Source organism: Tauraco erythrolophus, chromosome 22, assembly GCF_009769465.1.
Source record: "Tauraco erythrolophus isolate bTauEry1 chromosome 22, bTauEry1.pri, whole genome shotgun sequence".
Classification (NCBI taxonomy): domain Eukaryota; kingdom Metazoa; phylum Chordata; class Aves; order Musophagiformes; family Musophagidae; genus Tauraco; species Tauraco erythrolophus.
In genome coordinates, this window is record NC_141486.1 from 8,552,448 (window position 1) to 8,566,046 (window position 13,599).

At 45.2% G+C, this 13,599-nt stretch overlaps 1 protein-coding gene across 1 annotated transcript in view; it reads right to left on the reverse strand.

Annotated features, from left to right (window-relative positions):
• Nucleotides 1-8,601, reverse strand: part of BRD3 (bromodomain containing 3) — a 38,203-nt gene extending 29,602 nt beyond the window's left edge. The window contains exon 1 of the mRNA XM_086625108.1: nt 8,525-8,601. The gene's annotated coding sequence lies outside the window, so the exon portion shown is untranslated. The remainder of the gene's footprint in view (nt 1-8,524) is intronic.
• Between the last annotated feature and the right edge of the window lie 4,998 nt (nt 8,602-13,599).

The window sequence follows — 13,599 nt, forward strand, 5'->3', positions numbered from 1 at the left end:
ATGCTGAACCTGATACTCCCTGGCTTCAGCAGAAGTCAGCCTAGGGCTCCTTTTGCTTACTTTTCTTCAGGAAGCAAAATTGGTGGAAAGAAACAGATACAAATGCTACTGAGCAGATAAACTGGAAAAGGAAATAGGCAGCTAACCTGCATTCTGTGAGAGAAAGCAAAACGTAGGGAAAGTCAGGAAAAGAAAGGAGGAATGAACAGAGCGAGGAGACAGCAAGTTAAAGCTTCCCATTTCATGCAGTTTGAAAATGTGATTGACCACAGGCTGCTGTGAAATGCTGCATCATACACACCTCCTCTACTTTTCTAAACTACAGACCACAGCAGGGGATAGACGCCCTGGTGCGGTTCATCCAGGCTTGGTCACTGTTACTACTGCCACGCAGCAGCATGCAGAAAGGACCACTATGCACCAGACACTGTACGAGGATGCTACACATTGTAGGAGACTCCAGCCTCTGCTCATGACCAGGCACTGCAAGTGGGATGGGAAGGTGGAATAAAAGCTGGAGCCTGACTGATTGCTTGGGCAACGGGCTGACAGGTCAAATGCCTCAACTTAACCATGTTTCATCAGGATGTGCCTAGACACCAACTGCACTATGACCAAGAGGCTCCACTGCCCTGATGAGGACCAAGCACTGTGCAGCATGCACAGAGTTTCTACCCTAAGTAAGGAGTGAGCAGTCTAGACAGGGCAAGAAAGAGGCACAAATTGGCAGGATGAAGTGGCCTTAAAAAGAAAAACTAAAAATAAAGTATCACAGTGCAGGTCAGTACCACAACCCATCTCCTTCAAGGCTCTGTCTCCTAATTCCCCTCTGTCCATCTACTACTTTACAGCCTACTTTCTCCAAAGCATGACTTACTCAACACATGGTACTACTGCTGATTCATCCTGTGACTCCAGAAATCAGTTTTGCCAATTTCAGGACAACAAACGATTTCAGTAAAATTGTTTAAAAACACACCAAACAAAAAAACCCAAACAAACCCCCACAACAACAACAAACCCAAACAAAGAAAACAAACCAAAAACCTCCATGCTCTGGCACTGACCCAAGTTTCAGATGATACGTGCAGAACAGAAGCACTTGGGAACACCCATTAAAGCACAACGTGGCAACACCTGCACAGGTTCAGAACTCCGAATGGAATTAGTGTACATCTACATCCTCTTGGGATTCTCTTTTTCTGCTCTTTAAAGGATGTGATCTGCACAGTTAAACATTTCTGTTCTGAAAAAGAGATTCTGCCCTTCCCCTTTTTAATCAGCATATGGTGCTCTGTGTACTTTTAAAGTATGAGGAAAACCTCAAACTCAGTTTGGTTCAGCATATAGTGAATAAGCTACGCAGTCTTTCCACAACAGCTTTTGTCATGACTGTTTCTTTTACGCACTTTGATTTTCAAAAAGAGAGATTATTGGACACAAAGCATTCTGAACAAAAGGCGAAAAATGAAATAAAAAAAAATCCAAGAGCTTGAATACTTCCCTGCTGGGCAGAGCATCTTCAAGCTTCTGCTATACCTGCAGAGAATTACAAAAAAGAGCGCTACAGATCAGGATGCTGACACCTCAGCCCAGTTCTCAGCATGCCATGCTGTAGGCTTGTCAGTTCCCCACTTGTAAAATGGGGATATGAATATTTCCACTAGCGTCTACAATTAACGTCATTAGTCTTTTCCCATGCATTTACTTATACATTGATTCCTCTCAATATTATGGTTATACCAAATTTTAAGAAAAAAAATGCAAACACAGAGAGGAACCTATATTTACAAGGTGTTAAAATACCATAACTCAGGTTTCTGGAAACACCTAACTGTTCTGTACTAAGTACAATGCTAATTGTTATTTGAAGAAACCACAAAGCTAAAACTGCCATCTGCTTTTTTCCCTTTCCCCACACTGCAGCACTCTTTAAACACGTTTCTAAAAGATAAACCACAACACGCAAGAGTTCCATCATGGCACCTGTCAGGGAGGGAGGTTTAGATACAGTCAAATTCCAGTTCCAACTGAATTTAAGAGGCTACACATAACAGGAATATTACCTCCTCTTAATGAAACTAAGTACAAAAAGTATTCTGAACAAAGTATACAATACAGAGCCCTTGCAAATAGCATTCCATTCCTATGTATTACCTATTCAAAGGATTGTTTTCTGCTCTGTGGACCTAATAATCTATACCTCAGTTCTTCCTTATATCACTAGAACTGCATGGCCATATATCAGCATTATTAATATCATTCACAAGTGCTGTAGATGTTATCCTTACAGACAGCTCCACGCAAACATCGACCAAGAAGACAGACTTCTAATAAACAGACACAGATCTGTATGTTAACTTTTAGAAGCATTTCACAGTACATAGAATCACCAAAGTGATTCGTTAGAGGAGATACCTTCCTCCATCAACAGACCCTCCCCTTGTGCACTTCTTGTGTTTCAACACTTTCTCCTATTCAATTTTTAAATTTATTTTTATATATTAAAATTATTAAAGTTACTATTTTGAAAAAAAACACACAACATTTTTTTTAGGACAAAAAACACTACAAGTGTGGTAAGAACAGATGAGCACATGCCAGGTTAACAGCTACGGCACTGCCACTTTCCCATGCAAAGTCTACCTAAATCAATATATGACAATCAAGTCAGTTTAAGGGGATGAACAATGAAATGAAAGTGATTGAATTACCATGACATAAATATACTACTTGTTAGCTGAGCCACGTAACATTATACTTGGTAATGGCACAGAGTAAATACACCCACCCACCCAGTTAATTATTGCAGCTTAGCTGACAGAGGAGCAGTAACTCGTTAGGCTGTGGTAGCCCTTCCCATTTGTGACCACCACTCATCCCCTATGCATGTTCCCCTAAACCAGTTGCACCGACATAGCTTTATCTGTTTCCAAACAAATTTCAGTGCCTTGTCTCTGAACAAGCTCTTCCTTCCAGAACAACTCAAACGTGTTAACTTAAAGCAAACACAGTCAAAGAAGTGCAAAAGGCTGTACGTGGTCTACTATTTCAGATGAAAAGTGCCTCACTGAGTTTGCTGAGGTTGAGCAGGTCCATAAATTTGTTCAGCTATGCAAGGAAGGTGCAGGTCAGCTAAGGTGTGAATAAACTGTGATAGCTAAGCTGCTGTCGCTCCCTGAGAGGGCATCAAAGCAGTTTCCACTGCCTGAGTTTATGCATCTAATTTAAACTCCCAAACAGCCTGCAAGAAAAGGAAAGTTTGGATCTTAAGAGTCTACTATCCCTCTCTATGCAGGGAGTGGAGACTGCTAATTCTTGGGAAGAGGGGGAAGGTGCTCCCTACTGCCTAACACACCAAGGGAGGAAGGCAGTCTCCCTCCGCACTCCCAGAGGAACATTGCTCTCTCCACGAATGGCTCAGGGTGGATGGACAGAGAGCACCCACAGCTTAGCTTCCTGCAGTGAAAACAGATAAGCCTCTTTTAAAGCTCCTGCATATGGATGAAGTTCAAGTCAAAGGAAGTAGGACGATGACAGTGTGGACACAAGCATCCCAGTTTATTCTCATGTGGCTTATTCCTGTCCAGGAAAGGAACATGCTTTCAGCACACCAGCTGATGTATAGCACCCACACTCAGACAAGCACTTACTCCAGCAAAAACCTGAGGAGCACACCCTCTTTCCCATGGCATCTTGAAGAGCTGCACTTTAATGCTATTTCACAGACCCTAAACAGAACTGTGTAACTCCATCATACCCACACACAGTTCTTACACATACAGCAGAGAACACACGTGTGCTCAGCGTATCGGTTTCGCTACAGCTCACAGTACAGCATGGCTCCTAAACCAGCCTTGGTAAGCAGAATGCTGCTATGTCCTACACCCCCTTCCAGCAAAACAGCACAGTACTGCTAACTCCGCACTTGCTTATAGCCAAACCTATCGACCAGCGCAGTTTCAGAAGAGATTTCTCTCGGCATGGTGATACTGGTGGATTGCAAGGAAGTAAGATCCCCAGCCAGGCACCTTCCATAATGTTACACACAGGCAGGTTGGAAAGACGAAGTTGCACAAGGAGAAACGTGCCTTTCCTTCAATACAGGTTGGGTTTGGTTACAACGGGCCAGTCAGCCACACAAAGTGCATCTCAGCTTATACATCTATGTCAGTGCACGAAGTCTTCTGCAAGGATGTCAGCACAGCTGAATCAGTAAAGTGCTCCAAGTGTAAAATTCAAGAGTGCAACAGCTCTCAAGGCGAGGAAGGAAAACTGCATCCTCTTCTGTCTCTGCCTCTCTCTTCTTAAAGGAAAGAGAGGGGCAAACAGGACCATTCCCAAAGCAGATCTGTGTCAATCAGAACAGAGTCTAAATCTCAAAGTTTGAAGTTAAATGGAATCAGTTCACCAAGGGCGTTTTGTTCCAGACTGGTTCCTGGTGCACAGAAATTTCACCTCAGATTGTCTTTGCTACACCTGTCGCATTCCTGATGGAGAAGAGACTGTCGAGCTCTGGTCCCTGCAAAGAAGTGAGACAAATCTTCTCTTCTGCCCAGGTTATCCGTGTTGCTGAAATACTTCCAGCCATGGTGGTGTCTTCTTATCAGATTCAAGCTGGAAAGAGACTGAGGCCTGGAAAGGTGCGAAAGGAATCCAAAATAGAGGTAAGTGTTTCTTCAGTCGGTGTCTCACCAGGAAGAATGGGAGAAGGGCTAAGAACTAGTAGAAAAAGCAGCACGTTACAGTGAATTTCCACACTGCTGTCCAGAAGAATTTAAGTCCCCCCAGTGTTGGCTTTAATAACAAGTGAGTTAAAGAGTTAGTGTGCCCCAAAGAAAGTTGTTCACCTCCAACAAGCACTAACGATTGACAAAAACACACTAATGTCACAGTAAGATACCATGGAATGAAAAGCTTGAGATGCACACATCCTTCCAAAACGTCCTGACAGCTCACTGAGCAGCGGAGCAAACAACGGCTCCTTCCTAATTCCCAGAACTCTTATTGCTTACAACAGTGTTCTGGGCTATTACTGGAGAATAATGTGGCAATTTAAAAAAAACAACAACAAAACGGAACATACGGTTCATGGTAATGATTGGGAAACCCACTGCGGATTAATGAATTTTGCAAATTAGCAAAGAAAGAGCAACTAGGATTAAAGAGAAACAATCAACAACACTGAGATGCAAAACACTCTTTGTTCATTTATTTAGCAAAGTGTAGTTCTGTCTGAGCTGAAAGCACCCGATAGCTTACCAAAGTAGACAGAGAGTAATACATTTTGTAAAAGTAATTAAATCTTTGAAACATGAGACCTCACTACATCACTCAGCTGCTGCCGAGGAGAGGGATTTGACTCCCGAGTTGTTTGTGCTGTCAACGAGAGCGACTGGGCTCCCAGATTACTCCAGGGAGAAGGAGCGAGATTCTAGGAGTGCAGCAGGGCTTGGCTGGAAACCAACAACCCGCTGCACAAGTGCCTCCCCCCCATCCCCAAACTTTAGAGGTAAATATTAAACAGCATCTTTCAGAACTTGTACCAATTAAAAGATGCGTCTGAAAAAATTACAGGAAGCCCCAGCCCTCATCAGGGCAACTGCTTTATCTGTGTGCACTGCCTTCAGATCGCCAAGCCTCAGTGGGGGAAGAGACCCTCAGGTCAGGCAGGCTGGATCCCTGCCCTACAGACACAGGTTATGGGCACCAAGAACCTCCATTAGACTTTCCACCGCTTTAGGAGATGACCAAAGGATAAAGTTTTAAACATACGGTTCTTAACTCACAAAAGAAGCATTTGGCAAGATTATTAAGAACTGTGATTTAAGTCATTGTACTCAGTGCAGTCACTGCAGTGCAAACAAACTCTAGCTATGAAGCCTACTGAAATACCTGCATTTGCAGACACTAACAAAACCAGCCTCCTTTGGAGGCAGACAGTGAAAGGGCACTGCTGCCTGGCGTGCTTGCTGAGATGGAACATCAGACTTCTTCAATACACTCTTCTTCTAAATACTTTTTAAATGACAAGAACTAAAGTTTTTGAAAGCACCTCAGTACTTAAATGACAGAAATTTTACTTCCAGAAGAACAGAGCCTACTTTTCATTTGAAGAGAATGGAACTAACACTCCAAAGTCAGTTTTGAGAACAAACCTCAGACACTTTACATTGCATATGCACTGTTTCTTAATTTAAACTCTGCATGCATAGGTCACTAAAACTAAAAACCCTTTCATTGGAATAGCTACTGCCTCGGCACTGAGCACTATACAGGCAGTGTACAGCAGTACAGAAGACAATATTGCAATCAAGCTTATGCTGAACATTGAATAAGACTGTTACCCTCTGCCCAACCCTTTTATTAAGCATTGTCTCAAAGCACGAAATACATGCATGAGTGAATATTTTTAACCCGTGCGGACTAAAAAGAAAGAAATATACAATCTTAGCATTTATTCTTTGCAAAAAGGAAGGCTTTGAGGTCTGAAGTTACTCTGTTTCACCAGGAGTCTCCCAGTGTACTACTAAAAACTCCCCAAACTTCTTTGCTAACAAAGTAAGACACACACAGCAGTCTGCTGGTGCTGTGATCTGCAGACGAGGAGGCAGGACTTTGCATTTACAGGACACTCAAGCAGCTGGGTGGTAGTACGCAATACAAATCGGGTTTTTTTGCTTGTGAAGCAACTAGACTGCTTTGGGGATTTCTTGTTTGTTTTGGTTGATGCATATTTATTCTGCGCTTCTCACCCATATATCACAGCACATATGGTAGTCACCAAGTCCTCTCCAATACCTTATCACTGTGTGAATTAAAGACAAGAGTTTCAGTTCTAAATCTAAATTTCCAGTTTAATTTAGAGACACCCCCTCAGCACACACATATACTGGACACACTAAAAGTACTAACAAACATATTAAAAAATCACTTCTCTACCCCCAGCAAGGAACAGCAGGTGTGCTTGCTAATTGTGTTACCCCCTAACCCACTATTTACTACTGTCAGGGAACTTGTAATGTTCCTGATGTAAAAACAAAAACAAAAAACGTTCAAAGCATTAGCGAAGCCATGATATTTGCTTAGCCAAAAAAGTTTATTTTAGTAACTTTTGATTTCTGAAGACATCAACAGAAAGTTATGTCCACACTAGGGAATTATCACAGAACATTTAGCGAGAACCTCAGCTCCACGTTGTCAAAAAGCCATTTCTGTAGGAAACACGTTCCCTATCAACACCCTGCACGACTCGACCATGGAGCTTAAAGACGCGCGCAGCTCTGCGACCTGAACACTACAGCTTTGTTTGAAAGCGAAACCAAGCAGGCTACAAATAATGCTCCATCCCAAGAGGGAGGTGCAAAAAGCAAACAAGTAGCATAAACGGAGGAAAAGAATGAGTTTTGAAGTTTTACATTTTTATTATCGGTAGCATTATTTATAGCGTGACACTTCTATATATAAATCTGTGATCTGCGTTTCTTTTTACACCTATAGAGCGTATCGAGTTTAGGCAACGCACCCTTGGTGTCCCTTTATTTGCGAAAGTTCGGTAAAAACACCAGACGTTTACACAAGCAAAGCAGCTGTGTGGATACACACAAACACACGCACGCGGATACGGACAACACGCGAATCGCGCACTTTTCCGCGCATCACACGCAGCCTGCTCAGACCTTTTTCCAACTCACGAGCCAGCGGCCCGGGCAGAGGGAAATGGCCGGGAGCACCGGGCGCTGGGCCGCCGCCGAGCCGCGCTCCGCACCCCGAGCCGGGGAGCCGCGCACCGCCGGGAGCGGGGGCTTGCTGCTGCCTAGTCCTCCCTCGCCTTTTTTTTTTTTTTTTTCTGTTTTATTCCCCCCCCCCTCCCCGCTTCTCCCTCTCTTTTTTTTTCCTTTCTCTTTTTTTTCTTGTTTTTAAGGGCGCCTGTAGCCGTCCTTTTCCTCGCCCCTAATTTTCCCCTTCAAAAGATGGCGGGCAGAGAGAGCGAGCGAGGGAAAGCGAGCGAGAGAGGGGGAAGAAGAAGAAAAACACTAAAAAAAAAAAAGGAAAGAAAGAAAACCGCCCTCCTGCGTGGGGGCGCGGGGCTCCGCGGGGCCAGGGCTGCGCCCGTCCGGGGCGTCTTCGGGCGCTCGGCGAGAAGGGGAGGGGGGAGCAGAAGATGGAGAAGAAGCGGCAGAAGAAGAAGAAGAAGAAAAGGGTGGGCAGGAGCGGCGGGGCCGGGAGGAAATCAATGGCCAGGCTGCAGCCAGCCCCGCCGCGCTTTGTTGCATTGTCGCGGCGCACAAAGGCTGCGGGGCCGCGGGGAGCGACGCGGGGCTCTCGCAAGAAGAAGGAGCAGAAGAAGAGAGGAGGGGAGGGGAAAAAAAAAATAAAAAAAATCAGCATTGGCCTTTCCCAAGTGGGTTTTGCCTTCTTCCCCCTTCTTCCCCGGCCCCCCTCCCTCCAAAAAACCTTGGCCCAGTGCTAGCAACGCACACCCAAGCATCTAACAAATAAAGGGAAAGATTAAATAGATTACTTTGCCCCGGCAGCTCCAGCAACGTTTGCCTTATAGTCCCTCCAGTTGCTCTTCTTTTTATCCTCGGCAAGGCAGTATAATAGATGCGCTAAAGCGCCCAAGAGCTCATGCGCCGGGGCGCAAGGCCATGTGGGGACGGTAGTCCCGGGCCGGGCCGGGGGAGAGGCGGCCGCCGGCCCCCGGACTACAAGTCCCAGAAGCCGACAGGTTCCCCCTCCACACCCCGGCCTCCCCCGCTCCCTCCCCGGACCGGCGGGCAGCGAGAGAAACGGCGGGGGTGATGCCCCGGTCAGCGGGGGCGGCTGAACGCGCTGCCCCGGCGGGGAAAACGCCCCGCTGGGTTTGGGGAGGGGGGACCGCGATAAAAAGGCGCAGGGAGGTGGTGGCTGGCGGGTCGTTCCCCCCCCCCCCCCCCCCCGGGCAGACATTGTCGGGGAACAACCCGGCTTCCCCCTCCGCCGCGCCTCCGGGCTCTGGAGCCCTTAAAAGTGCGAGCGTGTCCCGCAGCGTCGCGCGTGTTGCGGGAGACCAAGTTTAAATCACAACTGCGGGAGCTGCCTTGCTTTACCCCCCTGCCTTTTTTCTTTTTTCTTTCTTTTTCCTTTTTTTTTTTTTTTTAAAGTCGCGGTTTGCATTGGGTAATGCGCTCTCACAGTTATTACGCAACAACTAATACGAGCCGCAATAAAAATAGAACGCCGCCAATGCAAGCCGTAGTAGTAAGTAGCAAAAACAAACAAAAATTACACCGAGAAAACCCACAACCTGATGGAGTTTGCACTGGTTAGAGCATTTCATAATATTGTTATGGTGAAAACAACAAGAAAAATAATCTAATGTATACTATAAAAACAGAATATGAATTTTACAAACACTCACCGTAAGAGCATCAACACAAGGACTGTTACAAACGCCTCCAAATAACAGACCAACAGCCTATTTCCTGAAGCAAATCTACAAAGGCAAACAGAAGTTAAAAAGATACTGTTATAACCCCAAATATGATTCAGTTGCTGCAGCACAAAAAAGAAGGAACATAAACAAGTCCAGGAGAAACATTTGAGTGCCAACATAAAATAAGAAGGAGTTACAGGAGTTCTCTGTGGACATAAATGCCAGCAGAGGCTGCCATGTTACAGGCATGCCTGTTACAGCCAGCCATGCAGTGATGCCAATTAATAAGTCCGTTTATTGTAACCATAAGGTGAAGGCGGTTTTACTGGAAGACCTTATTTCCAGATTAGCTTTTGAAAAACATGACCAACGGGACTGAAATTTTTCAGGAGGTCTGAAACAATCAGCAAGATTGGGTTTTGTACAGGCAAGATGACAGATGCTTAGAAAAATTCCACTTAGCCAGGCTTGTGGCTGCCTCAGGATGAAACCAGAGTTGTGCATATGCCTTAACCAAACCCAAGAAAAAGTGTTTTTTTGCACTCAGCTTCAAGGCTTGTGCAAATTCAGGAACTAGAAACTCACTCACAGCTGTACCACTCCTGGATGTACTTACTTGGTAAGACAGAATTTGAAGTTGCATCTGCATCTACAGCCAAACCCCACGCTTGGTCAGTGTGTGACCTGGGCTTCCCTCTGCCACAGGCACCTGCAAGTTGACCTTTTTGACTTGCCCATCAGGTACCTGAAAGCCACTTCAGTGGCCTGTGCACCCAGAGCATATGGCCTCTGCGAGGGCACAGAGCACACAAGCAGTAAGAAAAGGGTACTTCCTGGGTCTTAAGAGGCACTGCCACACTTCACAAGCTGGTGTTCACTAAGCCTGCCCCATGTCTGGTCATCATATGTTCCACATTGCCAGACTGCATGAGGAAATCCCTTTAAAACATCACCTGAACCCTGCCCTGTCTACAAGTGTCCTGGATATGGGATATCGGGGTATAGGGAAGGACTGGATTTTGAGCACAGGGTACTTTTTACCATCGTTCTGCTGCATTCCCATTTGCAAGGCAATTCTGAAGGAGCATGTGTATCAGAGTATTTGAGAGCTGAAGAGTACTGTGTTACCATGTCACTTCTTTTGAATGCATTGTCCTGCTCCAGTACATGCCTGATCCACGTGGATAAGCAGGGTATAAATTTATGAATACCATAACATACACACACACCAAATCATAAGCATGACCAAAGAGCCCCTAAATGAAAACTGCTGCCACTCTGGGCATGGGGGCTGGGAAAAGTTGGCAGGCTGAAGCTTTCCAAGGGACGGGGCAGAGAGTAATCAGCTGAGTACTTATTATGAACACTTGGGAAAACATACACCTTTCACTCTAAAGACTCCTTTCCAGCTGAACCATAATCTCAAAGTTGGATTTTTAAATGTATTTATATTTTTGTTTGAGAAACTCCTGCAAGAAAAAAAGCACGTTGGCTGAAGCATAAGACTTGGCAGAGTTGTAAACAACTGAACAGGGGGTCTCATAACACAAAGTGTTCAGCAACATGCAACGAGCACAACAGGAAGGCTGAGCAAAATGGGTGAGTGCAGGCAAAAGCGCAGAGACAAGGGAAGCCAGGAGGGTCCCTGCCTGAGCACAAAGCCCTTCAAGCTGGCAGGGCACAGCCACCTCACAGGGAGTACGCACAAGTTAAAAGCTGGAGTTTGATCCTCATTGCAATTCCACTTTCAAGAGCACCGTGGTGATGGAGAGTGTGACAAAACTGCAAACCAAAAGCCGTCTCCAACTACACCTTATAATTCCTTATCTCACACAGGGTGGGTGTAAGACAGTTTCGTCCCAAATTATTATGTTCCTTGTGCATCAAGCTGAGCAGGCAACAATTCACATGGGAAACTGCCCCCAGAGATTTCACCACTATCAGGTTTCAACCTGGAACACACAAGTCACTCACCTCTCTGTAGGTCTGCAACTTGTGCTTGAAGAACCCAGCTGTCTCCTCCAAGAGGACAGGAAGGTCAATATATTCTAGGGATCCTTAAAGCCTTCTTCATGCAAGGCAGTGAGTTTAGATAATGGTTTAGCCAAACAGGCACAGGCTGACTCAGTTTGAATGAGCCCCATAAGAGGTACAGCGAAATCAAATAAGAAAGATCCAATCGTAAGGTACCTTGCCCAAAGAAAAAGCACTTAGACTGAGGAAAAGATAGCTGCAATCTTTAAATGAATTTCTGAACTGATTTTGTCATATCAGTTTTACACACAAGATATCACATTCTGCCTGTTCTGGAATACCTTAACGCCAGCTTTTCCATAAAACACAAGACTACAATAGTAGCTTTTTACCTCCTCCTCCTCCTCCTCCTCAAGCTCAGAGGAGCATCCTAGATTCATCCAAAGCCTTTTGATTAGCCTCTGTGGTCTCTTTATGTTGCACCTCCAGTTACCCAATTAGTACCTTGTTAACTAACACCTGCAGTGTATTTATTCCTCACCATTGCACTACTTTTAACCCTTACTGCACAGCAGTATGTACATCTTTCTAGGAAGCTTTGTGCATAGGCTTGGACATGAAAAAACTTATTTGTGCAAAGCCAGAGTGGTTTTCAGGGCTGCTAAACACTGACCCTTTTTGCTTCCCTGCTTATGGTCTCCAGGGTAGGACTTGAGTCTTTTGAAAACAAGGGTGGATGGAAGCAGAAAAGGGAGATAGTTGTCTCTGCGGGACTGACGGGTTTTGTGAGAACTGGCCACACTCAGTGCCTTGCATGACTGCACCCAACAGTATTTAATAGGGGATATCCCAGGGACTGCTGGGAACACTAACATGGAGCGCCAACTTTTCTGACCTTTGCTATAAGTACTAACTGTAAGCTTCTGATTCTTTACCTCACCGTTCAGTGCCTATTTCACCATAAAAAACATCGTTCCCCGCTGCAAGGGAGTTCTTTGTTAGTGTTTGTACTTGGGAATGACCAGGGGATCACAAGTGGAGAAGGCTGCTGGAGGGGTAGGAATGCTGCATGGGCAGTGCGTTCTGCCCTCTGTCTCTGGGCACATCCGTAGGCACGCTGTATGTTTACATGCACATGAAAGGCTGGTGCGAGCTCCACACACCTCCACAGGCAAATTTGCCCATCCTGGCCATTTTGTCAGCCATCAGCCACTATGGGCTCCAAGAGACCTCATGTATCAGTGAACTCACAGCGGATCCTTTTACCAGCAGCTGCTATCTCTAGAGTGGGTGTCGTTATACATTACAAAAAGAATTTATTCAATAACAGTCATGTTTGGGATAAAGACATAATAGTGCCCAAATAGAAGATTGCTTAAGAGCATGTAGTAAATGTCTGGGATTATATGACTCCGATCATCCCAGTGGCAGAGAGAAGGGTGTTGAACACAAGGGGATAAATGCTTTTATTACAACAGGGAGTCGTCTTTACCAATGATTTTCTTCACTGTAGTGGCAGGATTTCCTCGATTGAGTAAGCGTTATTCAGTTAAGTTAAGGATGACAGGACTAGGGCAGAGGTTTGAAACAATAATTGCAGTTTGTTCTTCTGTAGTAGCTTTCATCTGTGGAATTCACAACAATGCAATAATCCTCCTAACAGCTTTTGTAGGTAAGGAAATATTATGAGCCCTGTTTTTCAGCTGAGGAAGCTGAGAGGAAAAATGATGATGCAGAGAATCATAGGCAGAGCCAGAACTGGGACTCAGCTCTTCTGACTCATACTTTGTAGTTCTGAGAGCCTGGACACACCAGTTGGTGAGGCCACCCTGGCTATTCAGTGCCTATGGGACCTTTCTTTCTTCAGTGTTCACTCTTCATAGGGAAAAGACTGATCAGAGCCCCCAAACAGGGATCCCAGGAGCCAGGATGTCTACAAGCCCCAAAAGGCACAGCACTATGGTAATTGATGGGAAGGCAGGAAAGGATTGAGCTATCCAAGACCCAAAGGATCTTGTAAGTGTTCATCTGCAAATATAAGCTTTGATTATGATCTAAATGCTGGTCTGGAGACAGCCAACATCCAATGGAGGGTCTAGAGTGGATTTAAATAATAGCCTTTCAGATTGGCAGTTCTCAAACCAGAGAAACAGAGATGAATGGCTTCCCCTGCAATGGAAAGGAAGGGAATGAAGAGCCCATAAAAC